The sequence below is a fragment of the Oncorhynchus clarkii genome, chromosome 20 (assembly GCF_045791955.1).
Source record: "Oncorhynchus clarkii lewisi isolate Uvic-CL-2024 chromosome 20, UVic_Ocla_1.0, whole genome shotgun sequence".
Lineage (NCBI taxonomy): Eukaryota > Metazoa > Chordata > Actinopteri > Salmoniformes > Salmonidae > Oncorhynchus > Oncorhynchus clarkii.
In genome coordinates, this window is record NC_092166.1 from 55,617,822 (window position 1) to 55,639,699 (window position 21,878).

The 21,878-nt window shown below is 41.7% G+C and overlaps 1 protein-coding gene across 11 annotated transcripts in view; it reads right to left on the reverse strand.

Annotated features, from left to right (window-relative positions):
* LOC139376544 (pleckstrin homology domain-containing family A member 1-like) overlaps positions 1-16,666 on the reverse strand; it is a 36,501-nt gene extending 19,835 nt beyond the window's left edge. For 5 of the 11 annotated variants that reach the window (XM_071119254.1, XM_071119258.1, XM_071119260.1 and 2 more), the window contains exon 1: positions 16,311-16,419. The gene's annotated coding sequence lies outside the window, so the exon portion shown is untranslated. Of the gene's footprint in view, positions 1-16,310 lie in introns of all 11 variants that reach the window. The other 6 variants (XM_071119252.1, XM_071119255.1, XM_071119261.1 and 3 more) reach the window with 6 other exon arrangements.
* Between the last annotated feature and the right edge of the window lie 5,212 nt (positions 16,667-21,878).

Consider the following 21,878-nt stretch of genomic DNA (forward strand, 5'->3'; position numbering starts at 1 on the left):
CCCCGCATAGTCCCTGTCCTTGTAGGCACAACTTCTCCCCGCATAGTCCCTGTCCTTGTAGGCACAACTTCTCCCCGCATAGTCCCTGTCCTTGTAGGCACAACTTCTCCCCGCACAGTCCCTGTCCTTGTAGGCACAACTTCTCCCCGCATAGTCCCTGTCCTTGTAGGCACAACTTCTCCCCGCATAGTCCCTGTCCTTGTAGGCACAACTTCTCCCCGCATAGTCCCTGTCCTTGTAGGCACAACTTCTCCCCGCATAGTCCCTGCCCTTGTAGGCACAACTTCTCCCCGCATAGTCCCTGTCCTTGTAGGCACAACTTCTCCCCGCATAGTCCCTGTCCTTGTAGGCACAACTTCTCCCTGCATAGTCCCGGTCCTTGCAGGCACAACTTCTCCCCACATAGTCCCGGTCCTTGCAGGCACAACTTCTCCCCACACAGTCCCGGTCCTTGCAGGCACAACTTCTCCCCACATAGTCCCGGTCCTTGTCGCACCGTGCAAAGCTTCAAACAGTGAATCTTCAGATGTTTCGACGGTTTTAAAAATGACACCAGAGGCTGTTGGGTCGTGTTCATTAGGCACCAAACGGGGATGGACTACCTGGAACTGTCCAATAAGACACGCTCTTTTAGTTGCAAAATGTTTGAACATTTAGTGTGCCCGTGAACACGACCATGGTGAGCGTGCTGTATTGTGGCCATACAGGCAGGGTAGAGTATATGCTGTCCCTGTGTAGCTTAAAGTGACGCTCGAGAGATTTTCTATCATTTCAGCCAGGATTTTTGAAAGGAGTGCTCACGAGCCAAAACAGGTCCCCCAGAAATTGTGCACAATTGTGTTCTGTGTGATCCATTTAGTATGAAATGTTACATCCTGCAAAAAAATATATACAGTATATTAAAAACAAAAATGCAATTCAAATTTGTACAATATGTTACGAATTTGTAAGTGCTTAAGATCCCGGACGGCATCTTCAACTATCTAAAGCCTTCTGACATCAAAGGGCCCAGGCCTGAGGCCCCAGCTCCTGTATGTGGTGTTGAGGTAATGGTGCTGAAAGCTAGGCCCGGCCATGCACACATGTACGCAGACCAACGGTCCAAATTTCCTGCCGCCCCGGGTCTGTCCAGGGGGAGGAAGTGTGAGCGTGGCTGAGGCATGGGACTGTTTACAAACAGGCCGCTCCGCTCCAGTGCGAGGCACAGCAGGCTGGATGGCATGCCCCCAGACCATGGGATCTCTCCAAGGCCAGTTTCCATTGTCGCCCTCCTCCGTCAATCACGGGCATCGGGGAACGTTGAAGTTGAGCCTGAAGCGTTGGGGGGGGGGAGCGTTTGGTGTTCAGAGGGGCTGCTAGGTAGTGACGTGACCTCTGGCCCAGTGGGAATAACTAACACACAGCGTTAAGGCTGTGGCTCAGGAACAGCACTGCTGGGTGAGTAAACACACTGGGATTAACACACTTAGCCTGGCCAGGTGCCCTGGAGATCCCAACACACACACACACTGCAGGGTGGTATTTCAGGGCGCGTTCTCAGAGCATGCGCAGAACAGCTGGCAGGCATATTCACAGTCATTTTCAACCTCTCCTTGTCCCAGTCTGTAATCCCCACATGTTTTAAGATGACCACAATCATCCCTGTTCCCAAGAACTCTAAGGCTTCATGCCGCAATGACTACCACCCTCTAGTACTCACATATGTAATCATGAAGTGCTTGAGAGGCTGGTTATGACACACATCAATTCCATAATCCTAGACACCCTAGACCCACTCCAATTTGCATACCGCCCAACAGATCCATAGTCGACGCAATCTCAATTGCACTCCACACTGCCCGCACCCAACTAGATAGGTATTCCTCTTATGTGAGACAGCTGTTCATTGACTACAGCTCAGCGTTAAACACCCCTGTCGTGACCAAGCTTAGGACCCTGGGACTGAACACCTCCCTTTGCAACTGCATCCTGGACTTCATGACAGGCCGACCCCAGGGTACGCAACATCACCTCCGCCACATCGACCCTCAACACTGAGGCCCCACAGGGATGTGTTCTTAGTCCTCTCCTGTACTCCCTGTTCACCCATGACTGTGTGGCCACACACGCCTCCAACTCCATCATCAAGTTTGCTGACGACACAACGGTGGTAGGCATCCTCGGTGTCCAAATCACTAAGGACTTAAAATGGACCACACACTCGCACAGTCGTGAAGAAGGCGTGACAGTGCCTCTCCCCCATCAGGAGGTTGAAAAGGTTCGGCATGGGCCCTTAAATCCTCAAAAGGTTGTACAGTTGTGCCACTGAGACCATTTTGAATGGTTGCATCGCTGCTTGGTATGGCACCGCCCTCGATCGCATGGCGCTACAGTGGCTGGTGAGGGACAGCCTAGTAAATCACTGGAGCTGAGCTCCCTGCCATCCAGGACCTCTATATTAGGTGGTGTTAAAGGAAGGCCAAGAAAGTCCTGAAAAGATTCCAGCCACCCAAGCCATACCGGTGCATCAAGTCTGACACCAGCGGGATCCTGAACAGCTTCTATCCCCAAGCCATAAGACTGATAAATAGCAAACAAAATGGATACACAGACAATCGGAGTTGACTCACGCACACCGACACGCCCACGCCCATAATTTGCTCACATACACATAACATGCACACACATTTATACTGACTCGCCACACACTCACATACAATCATCATATATACGCTGCTGCTACTCAGTTTATCATATATCCTTTTGCCTAGTCACCTTACCCCTTTACATGTCTACCTCGATCACTCCAGCATCCCTGCACATTGTAAATATGGTACTGAAACCGACCCTGTATATAGTACGCTTTCTTACTTCCTCGTGCTCTTCTTATCGTCATACCTTGTGTGCTTTTGTTCTACCTTTTGTTATTTTTAGTACTACATTGATATCCATTACTGCATTGTTGGGTTTGAAGCTTGCAATAAAGCCATTTCACATTACTTGTGGCCGTGGCATTAAAACGTAAAAACACACACACACAAGTCTGTACAGCAGCGGTGTCCTACAAACAGGACACTGCTGCTATGCTATAACGAAGGAAATGAGGAACAGAGTCTGCAGTGTGACTGTGTGTGTGTGTGTGACTGTGTGTGTGTGTGTGTGACTGTGTGTGTGTGTGTGTGTGTGTGTGTGTGTGTGTGTGTGTGTGTGTGTGTGTGTGTGTGTGTGTGCACATTGTGGTGAGGAAGCAGAGGCACGCACAGTAAGATGTAAGCGGAGAGCGCAGGCATTCTCAGCCTCCAGACATTCTCGTGAGGTTAGGGTGTCGAGAAGACAGGTCGCCTGAGGCGTCGTGGACAGATATTTGAAACCTTGAAAACATTCCGTGGGGCCTGTCACGCCAACGTGTCCACCACTGCGTCACAACGGGATTCGAGCGGTTAGCGTCCAGTGCTATATGAACAGTGTGATGCGCTAATGCTTCTAATTCGGGAAGACCATTTCAGTCAAAATGGATGTTCTTTTCATTCCCGCTATGTAAACCAGGCTGATTTCCGCAACAAATTTTCCACCTGTGACACGCCGATGCTCCTTGACTGGCTCTCTGGCTATGGGCCTGAATGCTACAGCACATATCCATTAAAAAGCTCTGGTGTTCATGGTTCATTCACTGCATTCCCTGGGCCATACGCTCAGGCTGCTTTTTGAAAACGCCACTTGATTCTGTAGATGGCGCTCTACTTTTGACCAGGGGCTCTGGTCAAAAGTAGAGCACTTTAGAGAACAGAGTGCCATTACGAATGTGCCCTCTGCCTGGACGGGTCCCGCACTAAGTTACTAGACTGGGTGCTCTTTTCATTTCCAACGTGTGTACGGTAGGCCTAGTGTAACAAGTTGGATGTGCTTTCAGTCATTCAGCCTAATTACAGTGCGTTTGGAATGCAACAAAAATATCTGTCTAATGGGGTCACACAAGGAAGATAAACAGTGTTTGCATACCAACCAGAGATAATGAGAGAGGGAGAGAGAGAGAGAGAGCGAGCGAACGAGAGAAAGATAGATACACCGTTGTTTTTTTGTACACCAGCTTCCAAAGAAGGCTAAACCGTCAAATGAAAACCAACACTGTATGCTCCCTGTGTAGCATACATTCCTGAAAACTAACTGTCAAAATATAAGACAATTGAAGACTTCAATTGACTATCTAAACTGAAGACCATAATAAGTGGACAAGCTGAAATCAGGTGTCAGTGCTGCGCTGGAACAAAAGCAAGACCACCTAGCCATCCGGCTGTAGACCTCCTGTGTCCAGAGCGACACACAGAGCAGAGCAGGGGCCCTCCTGGGGCCAAAAGTACCAGAACCTCAGAATAGCTCCCTCCCTCTCCATCTGCTTCTCTCGTCCCTCTGACTTTATCCCTACTTACACTCGCTCTTTGCAGTTTTCCCTTCTCTTCCTACCCTCTCTTTGTATGTGTACAGCTGTGACTTAGTCCTAGCCTCCCAAATCTCATGGGTGCCTGAACACACACACCCTCCAGGGAATTGGGTTTTTGGTATTATTTTTAGGACCAGAAAACAGAGAGAGAGAGAGAGAGAGAGAAAGCAAGAAAAAGAAAAGAGAACCTGAATGTGGCCGAGCTGACGTTCAACCTTTATTTTTATTTTTTATAGTCGACCACACATGCAAGCTGCCACACACACATCTTTGACTCGTGTCCTTGTTTCCACTGCGAGTGCACAAGGCCTTGAACTCAACCGCTCTGTAACCAATACCTATCAACACACGCCCTCCTACATTATGTTACATGCTTACTTCCGCGTATCACTGATAGGGGGACAGTATATGGGACATATGGAACAGCGCAATAAAAAAGGTGTGGTTTGGGGTTTTCGGTTATTCAAAAGAGTCATTGTGTGTTTTTTGGGAAAACAAAACGAGCAACGTACAGGTTGACTTTGCCAGAAATACACTCTTCACTCCCGTCAGTGTTGAATTGATTGGTGTAATAACATGGTTAGGCCTATTATAGCTAATATTCTTATATTAAACATGTGGAGTTTTTTTTCTAGACGATTGGCCTTTATTGGTTTTGGCCACATCAACCACCTGCTCACACCACTGATTCACATTCACAATGTGTTATTTCCTTTGATAAAATATTTTATTTGTGATAACTGATTTTTTATAACACAAAATATGCACATCCAAAATGATAACAATGCAGATGCATACAAACATGCACAACATCAGCCCTGCCCGGACCCACCTGCTCACACCCCCCATCTCCAGCGCCCGTATCACTCTCCACCACATGGCCTCAAACTGCACCATCAGTTTCTCTCCGTCGCCCACGCACTTTCAGCATTTAGATAATAAAGAATTTGACCTTTCCATTGTGTTAACGCTGGAGGATTGGTTGATTTACGGGTAAATGGATTTGAAGACGATTGACGAGAAGAGTATCGTCCAACCCATCGGGTATCTCACTGCACCCTCATATGCCAGGTCTTGAAATTCGCAGACAGACGGATTGAAAAAGTACATTTGCATTGTAATACTTCGATGTGTTATTTCCATTTCCTGTCACTTCACTGAATACAATCGTCTGCTTAGTTGACTGTACAGTATATGAAGACCCACTGCTACATTTGGAAAGGTTGAAATTCCTCTGGCGTAGGTGTTCTCAGCCAGTGTGCTATGTAGGCCTATATGAAAAGGATGCAAATGACATGGTTCCATTGCATTCAGCTCCAGACAATGGTAGATATGTTAATATGTTTCAGAATGATATAGGCTGGCTACACACAAACATAGGCACAGGTGGAAAGATCCTCCTTGCCGTGGTTGATTACACACATTGTATGAATGTGTGTTTGTTTTTCCACTTTCTTCAGGCCTAGCAACTTTAAAATGTCTCCCATTTGTCTTCAGAATGATGAGATGGTCTTTCAAAATGTATGACATCTATTTCCCTATAAAACCCCAAACCATAACAGTGGTGTGACTACTATGTTACAGCATTGCCCACTTGTGCTGGCTTGTATTCAAACAGCTGTCTTGTGGTTGAAGGGCGCAGCCTCAACCTTGTTACAGTGGACTTGTGGGAGTATCGCCTCGGCTGAAGTATGCATCACTATTTCCATCAGACATAGCAGCACAGCACACTTGGTCTGTGTACCAAATGGCAACCTACTCCCTAAATGGGTGATTCTACAGAAGTGCTGCAAATTGCAGTCCCAACTCCAACTCCCAACATTTATTCACATCATGATATGCTATCATTTAATCGAAGGCAATAGGAAACATATTTTTTAAATTAATTTAGTGTTAAATGTATTGTTTATACAGTTATTTTTTATTGAGGTGTCTGTCCCAAACTCTGACTCCCAAACTTCATGTTTGAAAGTAAAGAATTTACTGATTTTCGTATTTTTTTAATTCAATAGAACATCTTGAGTTGTTCTAATATTACTATCAATGTGTCCCCTATATTAATTTAGCGGGACGCCACTGCTAAATCTTTGCCGCTACTCCAAAATATATGATTAAATAACAATAAGGATGGTAAAACATTTTCAGTGTAAACTTAAACGACTAAAACCAGATAAAGTCTGTAGAAAAGATAATGCGGCTATATACTTATAAGATCATCATTGAGAACTAACAACAACCACAAAAAAAAGAGAGACTCAGGGAGAATCTAACATAAAAAAAAATGGCATTGATTTTGTTATAATGTTTGAGTTACTCAGATCGCATAAGAACACGGCATTATCCCTGGCAAAATGTGTAGAATTGCAGGAAATTAGCTTTAAAACTGTAAAATGTTCTCAGTCCCATGCCAAAATGTGTACAAATGCAAGACATCAACTTAAAAAAAAAAAAACTCAATCTGAGGAGAGGGCTGCAGCATTGGCCACGCCCACTACCCCACCACCCATGCTAACTTTACCAACTATGCAAAAAAATATCCTAGGGGAAACACTGAGTATTATTACATTGAAAGATACTGATCTAACTTGGATTTTTTTACACTTTTTTAACATCTTTCTCTTAAAAAAAAAGCTGTCCCACCTTTTGTGGTCACTACCGAAACACATACAGTTGAAGTCGGAAGTTTACATACACCTTAGCCAAATACATTAAACTCAGTTTAACAATTCCTGACATTTCATCCTAGTAAGAATTTCCTGTCTTAGGTCAGTTAAGATCACCACTTTATTTTAAGAATGCAAATGTCAGAATAACAGTAGAGAGAATGATTTATTTCAGCTTTTATTTCTTTCATCACATTCCCAGTCGGTCAGAAGTTTACATACACTCAATTAGTATTTGGTGGCATTGCCTTTAAAACTGTTTAACTTGTGTCAAATGTTTTGGGTAGCCTTTCACAAGCTTCCCACAATAAGTCGGGTAAATTTTGGCCCATTCCTCCTGACAGAGTTGGTGTAACTGAGTCAGGTTTGTAGGCCTCCTTGCTCGCTTTTCCAGTTCTGCCCACAAATTTTCTATAGAATTGAGGTCAGGGCTTTGTGATGGCCACTCCAATACCTTGACTTTGTTGCCATTTTGCCACAACATTGGAAGTATGCTTGGGGTCATTGTCCATTTGGAAGACCCATTTGCGACCAAGCTTTAACTTCCTGACTGATGTCTTGAGATGTTGCTTCAATACATCCACATAATTTTGCTTCCTCATGATTCCATCTATTTTGTGAAGTGCACCAGTCACTCCTGCAGCAAAGCACCCCACAACATGATGCTGCCACCCCCATGCTTCACGGTTGGGATGGTGTTCTTCAGCTTGCAAGCCTCTCTGTTTCCTCCAAACATAACAATTGTTATTATGGCCAAACAGTTCTATTTTTGTTTCATCAGACCAGAGGACATTTCTCAAAAAAGTACAAACTTTGTCCCCATGTGCACTTGCAAACCGTAGTCTGTCTTTTTTATGGCGGTTTTGGAGCAGTGGCTTCCTCCTTGTTGAGCGGCCTTTCAGTTTATGTCGATATAGGACTCGTTTTACTGTGGATATAGATACTTTTGTACCTGTTTCATTCAGCACCTTCGCAAGGTCCTTTGCTGTTGTTCAATAGACAACAATAGACAACATAGAAATATACAGTGGGGCAAAAAAAGTATTTAGTCAGCCACCAATTGTGCAAGTTCTCCCACTTAAAAAGATGAGAGAGGCCTGTAATTTTCATCATAGGTACACTTCAACTATGACAGACAAAATGAGAAAAAAAATCCAGAAAATCACATTGTAGGATCTTTTATGAATTTATTTACAAATTATGGTGGAAAATAAGTATTTGGTCAATAACAAAAGTTTATCTCAATACTTTGTTATCTACCCTTTGTTGGCAATGACAGAGGTCAAACGTTTTCTGTAAGTCTTTACAAGGTTTTCACACACTGTTGCTGGTATTTTGGCCCATTCCTCCATGCAGATCTCCTCTAGAGCAGTGATGTTTTGGGGCTGTTGCTGGGCAACACGGACTTTCAACTCCCTCCAAAGATTTTCTATGGGGTTGAGATCTGGAGACTGGCTAGGCCACTCCAGGACCTTGAAATGCTTCTTACGAAGCCACTCCTTCGTTGCCCGGGCGTTGTGTTTGGGATCATTGTCATGCTGAAAGACCCAGCCACGTTTCATCTTCAATGCCCTTGCTGATGGAAGGAGGTTTTCACTCAAATTCTCACGATACATGGCCCCATTCATTCTTTCCTTTACACGGATCAGTCGTCCTGGTCCCTTTGCAGAAAAACAGCCCCAAAGCATGATGTTTCCACCCCCATGTTTCACAGTAGGTATGGTGTTCTTTGGATGCAACTCAGCATTCTTTGTCCTCCAAACACGACAAGTTGAGTTTTTACCAAAAAGTTAGATTTTGGCTTCATCTGACCATATGACATTCTCCCAATCTTCTTCTGGATCATCCAAATGCTCTCTAGCAAACTTCAGACGGGCCTGGACATGTACTGGCTTAAGCAGGGGGACACGTCTGGCACTGCAGGAGTTGAGTCCCTGGCGGCGTAGTGTGTAACTGATGGTAGGCTTTGTTACTTTGGTCCCAGCTCTCTGCAGGTCATTCACTAGGTCCCCCCGTGTGGTTATAGGATTTTTGCTCACCGTTCTTGTGATCATTTTGACCCCACGGGGTGAGATCTTGTGTGGAGCCCCAGATCGAGGGAAATTATCAGTGGTCTTGTATGTCTTCCATTTCCTAATAATTGCTCCCACAGTTGATTTCTTCAAACCAAGCTGCTTACCTATTGCAGATTCAGTCTTCCCAGCCTGGTGCAGGTCTACAATTTTGTTTCTGGTGTCCTTTGACAGCTCCTTTGGTCTTGACCATAGTGGAGTTTGGAGTGTGACTGTTTGAGGTTGTGGACAGGTGTCTTTTATACTGATAACAAGTTCAAACAGGTGCCATTAACAGGTAACGAGTGGAGGACAGAGATCAGCCAGAAATCTTGCTTGTTTGTAGGTGACCAAATACTTATTTTCCACCATAATTTGCAAATAAATTCATAAAAAATCCTACAATGTGATTTTCTGGATTTTTTCTCTCTCATTTTGTCTGTCATATTTGAAGTGTACCTATGATGAAAATTACAGGCCTCTCTCATCTTTTTAAGTGGGAGAACTTGCACAATTGGTGGCTGACTAAATACTTTTTTGCCCCACTGTATATAGGTCTCATCTTTGTATCTGTGCCATTATGGCGTCTGTGACAGCAAGTTGCATGCACCATGCTCTACCAACTGAGCTACAGAGGACCACCATGTGGTTTGTGGACAAGTGCACACTATAGGAAAAAGTGTAGACTATTGAGATGCATAGCCAGCAGGGGGGCGCAAACTCTCCAAGAGCCCAAATATTGGCCAAAACATAGACATCTATAATGTACTGTACTGTAATGCAGCAGTTCTCACCTGATCGGTCACAACCCACATTTTTGAATGGTTTCTGAGTGGGTAGCGGGTGTCTAAAAAATAAATGTTAATGAACAAAAAATACCCCAGTCTGAACTGAAATGACTAAAACCAGGTAGAAAGTGTTCAGAAATTATAATGAATATACTTTATTTTTTTAATAGTTTTTAAATAACTTCATCCCTGAACAATTTTTCTTTAATCCCAGTATTTTCAATGTAGAGCTATTAACGCTATTTAGCAGATCTAGTTGATCTTGTGGTCTCAAACCAGTGAGCGTATTAATATTCTTAAATCAAGACTATGGGCAAAATGTAATTAGAAACAATGGAAAAGGTGGGAATGTTGTTCCCTTGTCATAATTGTCACATTTACTATCAATATAGCACTAAAAATAGTTTTCCAGATTGCATTTTGGCCTATTTGTTTTATGCAAATATTGGGTTGTGACAGACAACCTGGTTCAATTTGGGTCCCGATAAAAAACCAGTTGAGAACCACTGCTGTAATGTACTCTGCTGTACTCTGCTCCACTGTACTGTACCCTAATGTACAGTTCTCAAGTTTACTGTACTTGAGTTTCTTACAATTGAAGACAGGGCCAATGTACTCTGGATCAAGGCCAATGGACTACATCAACTCGGTCTTTAACTTGTCATGGTCTCAACTCACTGGGTCTTGTTCTTGGTACCAATGTCCTGGTATAGATCTTGGTCTTGGCTCCTGGATATTACCTTAGTCTTTGGTTTACAAACCATAGGCAACCCAATTTGAAGAAGACAATGCTTTCTTATCATTGGCTGATCACTCCCAACCCATAGGAATTCCCACCCAGTTGACTACTTTTAAACAGTGGAAGCCCTCAATGGCAATCTCTATACTAAAACAAGTTATATCCATCTACAGTCCTTCATTTCTCTATGATTGACACTTGACACCAAAATGCCTGTTATTGTGCCAAATAAAGATAGGTAAAGTGATAATTGAAACATCTAACAACATCATGAATTAGATACATAAATAACTCAATCATTTAAGTTTCAGATTCATACAATCAACATTTAACATTTTTTACAGAGAACAAGAGATGATATCTATTAATTAAATTTAAAAGGTTTTGAAAATTAGGTTAAAAATCATGTCTTTACTATGTTGTCAATTTGGTATGCAAATAACATCTCTAAAAATAATTTGTAATGTGAGCTTAATCAAAATGATCACCAGGGTGCATGATTCTCCCTTTATTGCAACTTTTTCAATATGTTTATGTAGTGACAAATTTAGTGGTGTTAAAGAATTCAGGTAAATATTTCAAATAAAGTGTGCCAGTAGTATATACAGTGCCTTGCAAAAGTATTCATCCCCCTTGCCATTTTTCCTATTTTGTTTCATTACAACCTGTAATTTAAATTTATTTTTATTTGGATTTCATGTAATGGACATACACAAAATAGTCAAAATTGGTGAAATGAAAAATAAATAATGCACATGTATTCACCCCCTTTGCTATGAAGCCCCTAAGTAAGATCTGGTGCAACCAATTACCTTCAGAAGTCACATAATTAGTTAAATAAAGTCCACCTGTGTGCAATCTAAGTGTCAGATGATCTTAGTATATATACACCAGTTTTGAAAGGCCCCAGAGTCTGCAACACCACTAAGCATGGGGCACCACCAAGCAAGCCAAACCAAAACTCACAGACCAGGCAAGGAGGGCATTAATCAGAGAGGCAACAAAGAGACAAAAGATAACCCTGAAGGAGCAGCAAAAGCGCCACAGCGGGCATTGGAGTGTCTGTCCATAGGACCACTTTAAGCCATACACCCCACAGAGCTGGGCTTTACGGAAGAGCGTCCAGAAAAAAGCCCTTGCTAAAAGAAAAAAATAAGCAAACACGTGGGAGGCATGTGGGAGACTACCAAAACATATGGAAGAAGGTACTCAGATTAGACTACAATTGAGCTTTTTGGCCATCAAGGAAAACGCTATGTCTGGTGCAATCCCAAAATCACCCCGAAAACACCATCCCAATGGTGGTGGCAGCATCATGCTGTGGGGATGTTTTTCCATCAGCAGGGACTGGGAAACTGGTCAGAATTGACGGAAGGATGGATAAATACAGGGAAATTATTGAGGGAAACCTGTTTCAGTCTTCCAGAGATTTGAGACTGGGACGGAGGTTCACCTTCCAGCAGGACAATGACCCTAAGCATACTGCTAAAGCAATACTCGAGTGGTTTAAGGGGAAGAATTTAAATGTCTTGTAATGGCCTAGTGAAAGCCCAGACCTCAATCCAAATGAGAATCTGTGGTATGACTTAAAGATTGCTGTACACCAGCGGAACCCATCCAACTTGATGGAGCTGGAGCCGTGAAGAATGGGCAAAAATCCTTGAAGAATGGGCAAAAATCCCAGTGGCTAGATGTGCCAAGCTTATACCCCAAGAGACTTGCAGCTGTAATTGCTGCAAAAGGTGGCTGTCACACCCTGACCATAGTTTGCTTTGTATGTTTCTATGTTTTGGTTGGTCAGGGTGTGATCTGAGTGGGCATTCTATGTTACATGTCTAGTTTGTCTAGTTCTATGTTTGGCCTAAAATGGTTCTCAATCAGAGGCAGGTGTTAGTCATTGTCGATGATTGGGAACCATATTTAGGTAGCCTGTTTGGTGTTGGGTTTTGTGGGTGATTGTTCCTTTCTCTGTGTTTGTTTAGGTTTTCGCACGTTTATTGTTTTGTTAGTTTATTCATGTATAGTGTCTTTATAAATTAAACATGAATAACCACCACGCTGCATTTTGGTCCGCCTCTCCTTCACCACAAGAAAACCGTTACAGTGGCTCTACAAAGTATTCACTTTGGGGGGGGGGGGGGGGTGAATAGTTATGCACGCTCACGTTCTGTTTTTCTGTCTTATTTCACAATAAAAAATATTTTGCATCTTCAAAGTGGCAGGCATGTTGTGTAAATCAAATGATACAACCCCCCCCAAAAAAAAGATATCTTAATTCCAGGTTGTAAGGCAACAAAATAGGAAAAAGGCCAAGGGAATACTTTCGCAAGTCACTGTATTGTACAGGTGTTTCTACCTGAAATATGTTGGAAGACATAGTTTGGGGAAAATGTGCTTTTTTTAACCACCAATTTGCACCACTTCTATAGAATGACCCATATACAGATGTAGGATCATAATTTATTGTGCTGAGCGATTAGTGCTTTCTGGAAGTCAGTGTGGTTTTGGCTTGATTATTAAAAAAAAAAGTTTTTTTCCATTTTGGTTTAGATTATTTTGGTTGAATGCTATAACACATAATAAATCAATGAATAAAAGTCCCATGATGGTAGTGACTGCCCATTACTGCTTATCACTTATTAACCATATTTATTCACATTACTTTACAAAAATATTTCAGTTGTGAATATTACATTTGTTTTATTTGATGACTATTATTTCATTCATCTCTATAGAGCTGCTGTCTAACAAAATCCCTATTTTGTAGTTCTTCAAAGTAAATAAGGCATACGTTTATGACTGCTGAATATCAACTATCGAATCACTTGGATCATGTACTGTATTTTCAGGTAGAGTTACCTCGAAGCTACAGCTGCTCTCTATATCCCTCACGATTATGCATTCTTGGACAGTACAGTGAAGCACAGTATAGTACAGTAAAGAAAAGTACAGTAGAGTGCAGTACACTAGAGGGTATAATGTACTGAACTCTACTGTACTCTATTGTGCCATACTGTGATGTCTAGGCTTGTGAAATATAGACGTCTATGATTGGTTCAGATTAGAGGTCGACCGATTCATTGGAATGGCCAATTAATTAGGGACGACTTCAAGTTTTCATAACAATCGGAAATCGGTATTTTTGGGCGCCGATTTCCGATTATTAAAAAAATTAAAATATTTTTTATACCTTTTATTTAACTAGGCAAGTCAGTTAAGAACACATTCTTATTTTTAATGACTGCCTAGGAACTGTCGGTTAACTGCCTTGTTCAGGGGCAGAACGACAGATTTTCACCCTGTCAGCTCAGGGGTCCAATCTTGCAACCGCACAGTTACTCCACGAGTAGCCTGCCTGTTACACGAATGCAGTAAAAGCCAAGGTAAATAGCTAGCTAGCATTAAACTTATCTTATAAAAACAATCAATCCTAATCACTAGTTATTACTACTAATCCAGTTTGGCAGGCAATATTAACAAGGTGAAATTGTGTCATTTCTCTTGCGTTCATTGCACGCAAGGGTATATATATGCAACAGTTTGGGCTGCCTGGCTCATTGCAAACTAATTTGCCAGAATTTTACATAATTATGACATACATTGAAGGTTGTGCAATGTAACAAGAACATTTAGACTTAGGGATGCCACCCGTTAGATAAAATACCGAACGGTTCCGTATTTCACTGAAGTAATAAACGTTTTTTTTTCGAAATGATAGTTTCCGGATTCGATCATATTAATGACCAAAGGCTCGTATTTCTGTGTGTTATTATGTTATAATTAAGTCTGATTTGATAGAGCAGTCTGACTAATCATTCATTCAAACAGCACTTTCGTGCGTTTTGCCAGCAGCTCTTCGCAAGCACAGCGCTGTTTATGACTTCAAGTCTATCAGCCTAATGGCTGGTGTAACCAATGTGAAATGGCTAGCTAGTTAGCTGGGTGTGCGCTAATACTGTTTCAAACGTCACTCGCTTTTAGATTTGGAGTAGTTATTCCCCTTGCGCTGCAAGGGCCGCGGCTTTTGTGGAGCGATGGGTAACGATGCTTTGAGTGTGGCTGTTGCCGATGTGTTCCTGGTTCGAGCCCAGGTAGGGGCGAGGAGGGGGACGGAAGCTATACTGTACATTGGCAATACTATAGTGCCTATAAGAACATCCAATAGTCAAAGGTATATGAAATACAAATGGTATAGAGAGAAATAGTCCTATAAATACTATATTAACTACAACCTAAAACCTCTTACCTTGGAATATTGAAGTCTCATGTTAAAAGGAACCACCAACTTTCATATGTTCTCATGTTCTGAGCAAGGAACTTAAACGTTAGCTTTTTTACATGGCACACATTTTTACATGGCACATATTACTTTCTTCTCCAACACTTTGTTTTTGCATTATTTAAACCAAATTGAACATGTTTCATTATTTATTTGAGGCTAAATTGATTTTATTGGTGTTTTATATTAAGTTAAAATAAGTGTTAATTCAGTATTGTTGTAATTGTCATTATTACAAATTTTAAAAAGTAAAAAATAAATAATAATAATAATAATAAATCGGCCGATTAATCGGTATTGGCTTTTTTTAGTCCTCCAATAATTGGTATTGGTATTGAAAAATCATAATCGGTCGACCTCTAGTTCAGATTTGGTCTTTTACTGAGCAACCAAAATGTAGTCTTGTTTGGGGGCGGAGCTCATTAGAATAATAGCCAATGTGTAGAATAATACCCATATATGCAAAGGATGATATTGCATATTTCTACCTTTGTGTACCTATTCAGGATGCATCACCGGTGTAGAGATTGACGTTCATATCCATAATTAATCATTTATTATGTACAGAAAGGGGGACCTATGATTTAATTCTGTTACTGGGTGTAAATCCACTTCACTGACAGTGTAGTTCAATAACCAAAACAGATGTTCTGAAAGTCAAGGTGTCGTGTCCTAGCTGACACCACATTCTTTCTGCAGACATCTTTGAATCTTAATTCTGAGGAGATAATGAACCGTCTTTGGAAAACGTGAGGTAGATTTTTTAAAACCGTAATACTGTTCCCAAACGTTGCATCTGCACAGGTCTCCAAGTAAATGTGTTTTTGTGAAAATGTATGTGTAAATTGCTCCAACGTAGTCCTTGTGCATAGAGTTGTATGATTTGTTAAACTTTGAAATCAATGGTTTTTGTTTGGCATAAAGTGAAAAATCGGAGTCTCTCAGCCTAATTCCGTTCACGTGGAATTGCCCATTGTAGATCAAGTTTAGCGGGTTGTTTTTGAATTTGATAGATTTATAGGCTACTGTTACGTAGCAGTTTGTATTAACAACAATAACAGACAGTAGAGACACATTGAGGACAGTTCCACACAACCAAAATACTTCCCCGATATGACGAGAAACACATAGGCCTAAATATCATGTGCGACAGTAACATTGTATAAAATAACTTTGATTATAACAATGTACTGGTACACAGTATCAAAAAGTGTAACATCGAATATAGTCGGCTACTGTAAAATGGTCTATGTAGGCTATATTTACATTCAGGGTGCGTGCAATGTCCCTCGAGCTCTACGTGTTCATGCGAAGCTACGTTGTGTCCTAACATCGAATGCTATCACAATAAAGAACCTTTCGGGTATACTTACATATTTCTGTTCTTTCGGGAATGCTATTGGCAGCTTGAGAGATATTTTTGGATGAACCGAAAGGAGTTTCAGCACATCTCTCCACCACGTATATTTCATCTATGTGAAGCTAGCCACAATAAGGATAAGCCACAATAGAGGAATTTGCGGTTCGCCTTCAAAATAAAATCCCCACCCCCCCATTGAAAGTGATTCAAACGGATGCAAATAGTAGAATCATGCCATATTTACAATAATCATGCTAAACAAGGTCTGAATGTTGTTATATATATGCAACAAAAGACAACTAATTTAACACTAAAAAATCGCACTGTGGATATATTAGACTTTAGAATTGCATTGGGGCGTGCTTGTATGCACTGTACAGCACAACCCATTCCATGGGTGCAACATTCATAGGTTATCAGTCTACTCGGTGACTCTCACAGAATACAACTACGTCGAGTTTACAAAAATATTAGCAACTTAGCTCTTATTAGAGAGCTTATTAGGGAACTTTAACTGTGGGAAATCAGCTCACTACACAGCCTATTGTGTGTATTGAACATACGTATTGGACTGTACAGCCTAAACTAGAGATTGTGCACCCATGAAATGGGGTATCAGCCTACTCGGTGACACCCACAGAACACAACTATGCAGGGTTTTCACAAATATTTGTGTCGTAGCACATATTGCTGGACTTTGAAATCGGTGTGAAATGAGCAACATTAAGTCACCAGTCAACCTACTATGTACTAAACATTCATATAGCATATTTTGTTGAATTGTTGAATTTATATAAGATCATAATGTTTAACATTATCTAGCACAAATATGGCATATCGCTATTTGTATCATTTTGAAATGACTTTCAATGGAGAACTTTTATTCCCTATTGTGGCTAGCTTCACACATTTCCTTCCTATCCCAACGTTTTAGGAATAGGTGGAGGGCAGGCAGGTGGGGGGTGTAGAGGAGAGATTACAGTTTTTATGGTCAGAGTAGGCTAGTATTAATATTTTTATGCAGCAGGCCAACCTTTATTTCAGGCTGTATCACAACCGGCCATGTTTGGGAGTCGCATAGGTGTAGGCCGTCATTGTAAATAAGAATTTGTTCTTAATTAACTGACTTGCCTAGTTAAATAAAGGTTAGGTTTTTAAAAAAGAAAAACTTTTGAGACCACATATTCAATTTCCCCACCTTAGTTCATATGTTTAAAACGTATAATGAGACAGATTCATTCAAACCTATCATACTTTTGCCTATTATGTTCCCTTCTCTTCTATTTAATTTGGTTTCTGTCTATTCTATTCTACTCCCCGGATCCTTTCTGTTCTACTCTGCTCTCTGAAAAGCCACTAAGGTCCTTTGCCAGCAGAATTCAAACCTATCACAGACTTTTATATCCCCTCTAACTCACCAAAATAAAACTATTTCACATAGCCTCCCAGTAAAAAAGGATGCATGCTACAAATCAAATCAAATGTTATCGGTTGCATGCACATATTTAGCAGATGTTATTGTGGGTGTAGCGAAATGCTTGTGTTTCTAGCTCCAACAGTGCAGTAATATCTAACAATCAACACAAATCTAAAAATTAAACAAATGAAATTAAGAAATATATATTTATACTCCGGACTTGTCCTAATATGCTGTCTCCTGAGGTCCACAATCAGCCCCTTCGTTTTGTTGATGTTGAAGGAGAGGTTATTTTCCTGGCACCACCCCTCCAGGGCCCTCACCTCCTCCTTGTAGGATGTCTTGTTGTTGTTGATAATCAGGCCTACCACTGTTGTGTTGTCTGCAAACTTGTTGATTGAGTTGGAGACGTGCTTGGTCATGCAGTCAAGTGTGAACAGGGAGTACAGGAGGCGGCTGAGCTCGCACTCTTGTGGGGCCCCCCGTGTTGAGTGTCAGTGTAGTGGAGGTGTTGTTGCCTACCTTCACCACCAGGAAGTCCAGGACCCAGTTTCACAGGGCGGGGTTCAGACCCAGGGCCCTGAGCTTAATGATGATTTTGGAGGGTACTATGGTGTTGAAGGCTGAGCAATAGTCAATGAACAGCATTCTTACATAGGTATTCCTCTTGTCCAGATGGGATAGGGCAGTGTGCAGTGCGATGGAGATTGTGGCATCCGTGGATCTATTGGGGCTACATGCAAATTGAAGTGGGTCTAAGGTGTCAGGGAAGGTGGAGATAATATGATCCTTAAATAGACTCTCAAAGAACGTCATGATGACAGAAGTGAGTGCTACGGGGAAATAGTCATTTAGTTCAGTTACATTCACTTTCTTGGGTACAAAATATTTTGGTCTTTGGTCAGAGCATCCCAGTTACTTCCTGACGAATACCTTCCTGAGAATTGTACATTGACTGAAATATGTGCCATGTCTCGCTCTCTATCAGGGCGCAACCTGGGACTGGATGAATGCATAACAAGGAAACAACATCTGGTTTACCATTTTACATTTGACAGGGGGACTTCCCAGCCCTCAACCGATCCTTAATATGCAGCGAGTTGCTCTCGGATGGAGTGCATTTCTGTGTTTAGACAGTAGGGTCTTTGTGAAGATGTGAGTTTAACCAAGTTTAAAGACGTGAGCAAGATGCACACGAGCGCTAAAACAGGCAGACAGTGTGACCTAGAATCCTCTCATACCCACTCACTGTGGGAGCTGTGCACTGCATTTCCACTACAGTGCATTTTCAGTCTCTCTAACCTAAAAAAGGAGATCATAGGCTCAAAGGAGAGATCGGAATATAGATGCAATTTGGGTTTTGAGCCATCGCTTAATCCACTCTTGACAGTCCCTTGTGATATGCAGACACCAGTTTTTCCATGGCAATTAGCTCACCGGCATAAGTGGTCGGTTAAATATTGCACAGCATCCTGACATGATGGGTGTTTTATATTGCACAGCCTTAGGGAGCATGGCGCAGCAGTGTAACCAACTTTGAATTTGAACGGAGTAGAAATATCTACTCAGTTCTAGGCTGGTCCACGATAGGAGCTACAGGATTGGACTCTTCCTTAGTGGCAGTCTGCCCATGTGAAAATACATCAACTACAGAGAAACCATGCTCCCTTTTTTCCTATAATTGAAGCTCTCTTAAACATTAGCCATGCATGCAACATACACTCAGCATACAGAACATTAGAAACACCTGCTCTTTTCATGACATACACTGACCAGGTGAATCCAGGTGAAATCAATGATCCCTTATTGATGTCACTTGTTAAATCCACTTAAATCAGTGTAGATTAAGGGGAGGAAACAGGTTAAAGAAGGATTTTTAAGCCTTGAGACATGGATTGTGTATGTTTGCCATTCAGAAGGTGATTGGGCAAGACAAAAGATTTAAGTACTTTGAACAGGGTATGGTAGTAGGTGCCAGGCGCACCGGTTTGAGTGTGTCAAGAACTGCAACGCTGCCGAGTTTTTCACGCTCAACAGCTTCCCGTGTGTATCAAGAATGGTCCACCACCCAAAGGACATCCAGCCAACTTGACACAACTATGGAAATCATTGGCGTCAGTATGGGCCAGCATCCCTGTGGAAGTTTACACAAATTTGCTGTTTCCATTAGGCCTGTCTTGAATGTTTTGTTTTTTTTATCGCATAAAAAGGTTGGATAGATCCGTGGTAACAGAAATGAGAAATGTTGATTCTTGGCAGGCCCTGCTAATGACTTGCTGACGAAAACTGTACATCTAATAAACAGCCAATCCACATGAAGTGCTCCTGCCAGGTGTATATAAATACGAACCATGTTTATCAGTCACTCAAGGAGGCTCCTCAGAGGTGGAAGGGGATGACCATCTTTAAAAAAGTTATCCTTTTTAGATTAAACTAGACTAAATATATTAACAGCACCAAATAATTGATTAAAACACACCGTTTTGCAATGGTCTACAGTAGTCTCAACAGCACTCTGTAGGGTAGCACCATGGTGTAGCCGGAGGACATTAACTTACACACAAAACCTAGGAGGCTCATGATTTTGACCCCCTTCCATATGCACAGTAGTTATGACAACTTCAGAGCTTTTGCAGCATGAACTGACATGTTGACCACCCAATAAAGGATTAAATAATTAATCTAGTACTGAAAGCATAAGATACAGCTAGCTGGCACTGCAGTACATACACAATGTGGTGAGTAGTTGACTCAGAGAGAGAAAGACAATAGTTGAACAGTTTTGAAGAAATTGATTCCTTTAGAAATGATGGAGAAATAAGAAAGAGAGAGCATTTTGTTTCACTTTCACTTCGCTAGGGAATGCAGCTAGCTAGTTTATCCTACTCAAACACCCAGCTCAAACAGAGGGATGTCATGTTAGCTAGCTGGCTACAGTTATCCAACACTGGAACTCTTCCAAGTTAAGGTAAGCTTTATTGGTTTTTATTAATTATCACTGGGGCCCGCCGGTATAACTGTTAAACTGCTTGCTGACTGTACACTGTACTGTATGATTGTAGCAGGTTTACTAACGCGCAAGATCAGCTAGATGCAGGCAAGAGTTTGCTATATTGAATGTGTCACTGTCACCTTGATTACTAAAACAATTCTGTGGACCTGTGCACCTACGTTGTAAACTTTCATTCATAGGCTAGGTTGTAGTAACCTTGTGATGGGTATTGGACAACATTTTGTATCATGTAGTAGCCTAAACCAGTCGATGTTACATTGAGGTGGGTGAATGGAAAATTAATGAAAGTCATCCAATATGCTGTAATAGAAATAAGGCCATGCTCATAAAAAAATGTATCGTCCTCCCTCATCTTAAATGTCACAGACCGCCACTGCATTCACTAATGAGTTTGCCAATAAACCTCTGTTTTCCTGGGCGGCTCTTCATTTGTGTTTTCTCAGCTGTACCTTACCGTACAGTACATAACTCCACTGGTCAGAATTTTACCCACTGACAGTCAGCATTTTTTAGACACAGAGAGACTTATTACTCTGCTTCCTGGTAGAGCAGGTGCCTGAACCACATGGATCAACATTTATAAAGCCTCCAGACAACTGCTCACCACAAGGCCAGCAAATGCCTTCAAAGAGCTATCTCCCCAGAGAGGGTGTGCAATGCCCCTTGTGGTTCAGCCTGGTCTCATACACTAGATGTAACATAGTAAGCGGTAGTGATTGGAGGCCGAGGCTTTCTGAAGGCTTCAGAGCTTTCATCAAATTGTGCTGAAAAACAGTTAATTACACAGAGCTTCATTATTGGTTTACATTGCACACTAATGACATCTGCTTGTCAGCAATAAATAGCAGTGTGTGATTATCAGATAGATATTTTATTTTCTCCACTGTTTTCATCAAAACTCCGTGGCACAGTCTAAAATAAGTTGGAATACCAGGTTCTCACATCATGCTTCTCTTTTTTGCCTTCAGGTTGACCATTTTTTTGAAAACAGAATATGTGGCATTGTTTAGGATGCGTAACACAGAAGTGTATACCTAACTAAATTTAAAAAAGAGTACAGAAAGTGTCATTTCACATAAAACTATTTTCAAAATAGTGTTCCTTTAATGGGATTCAACGTCATACTCTCATGTTCCTGAATGTTCCATAGT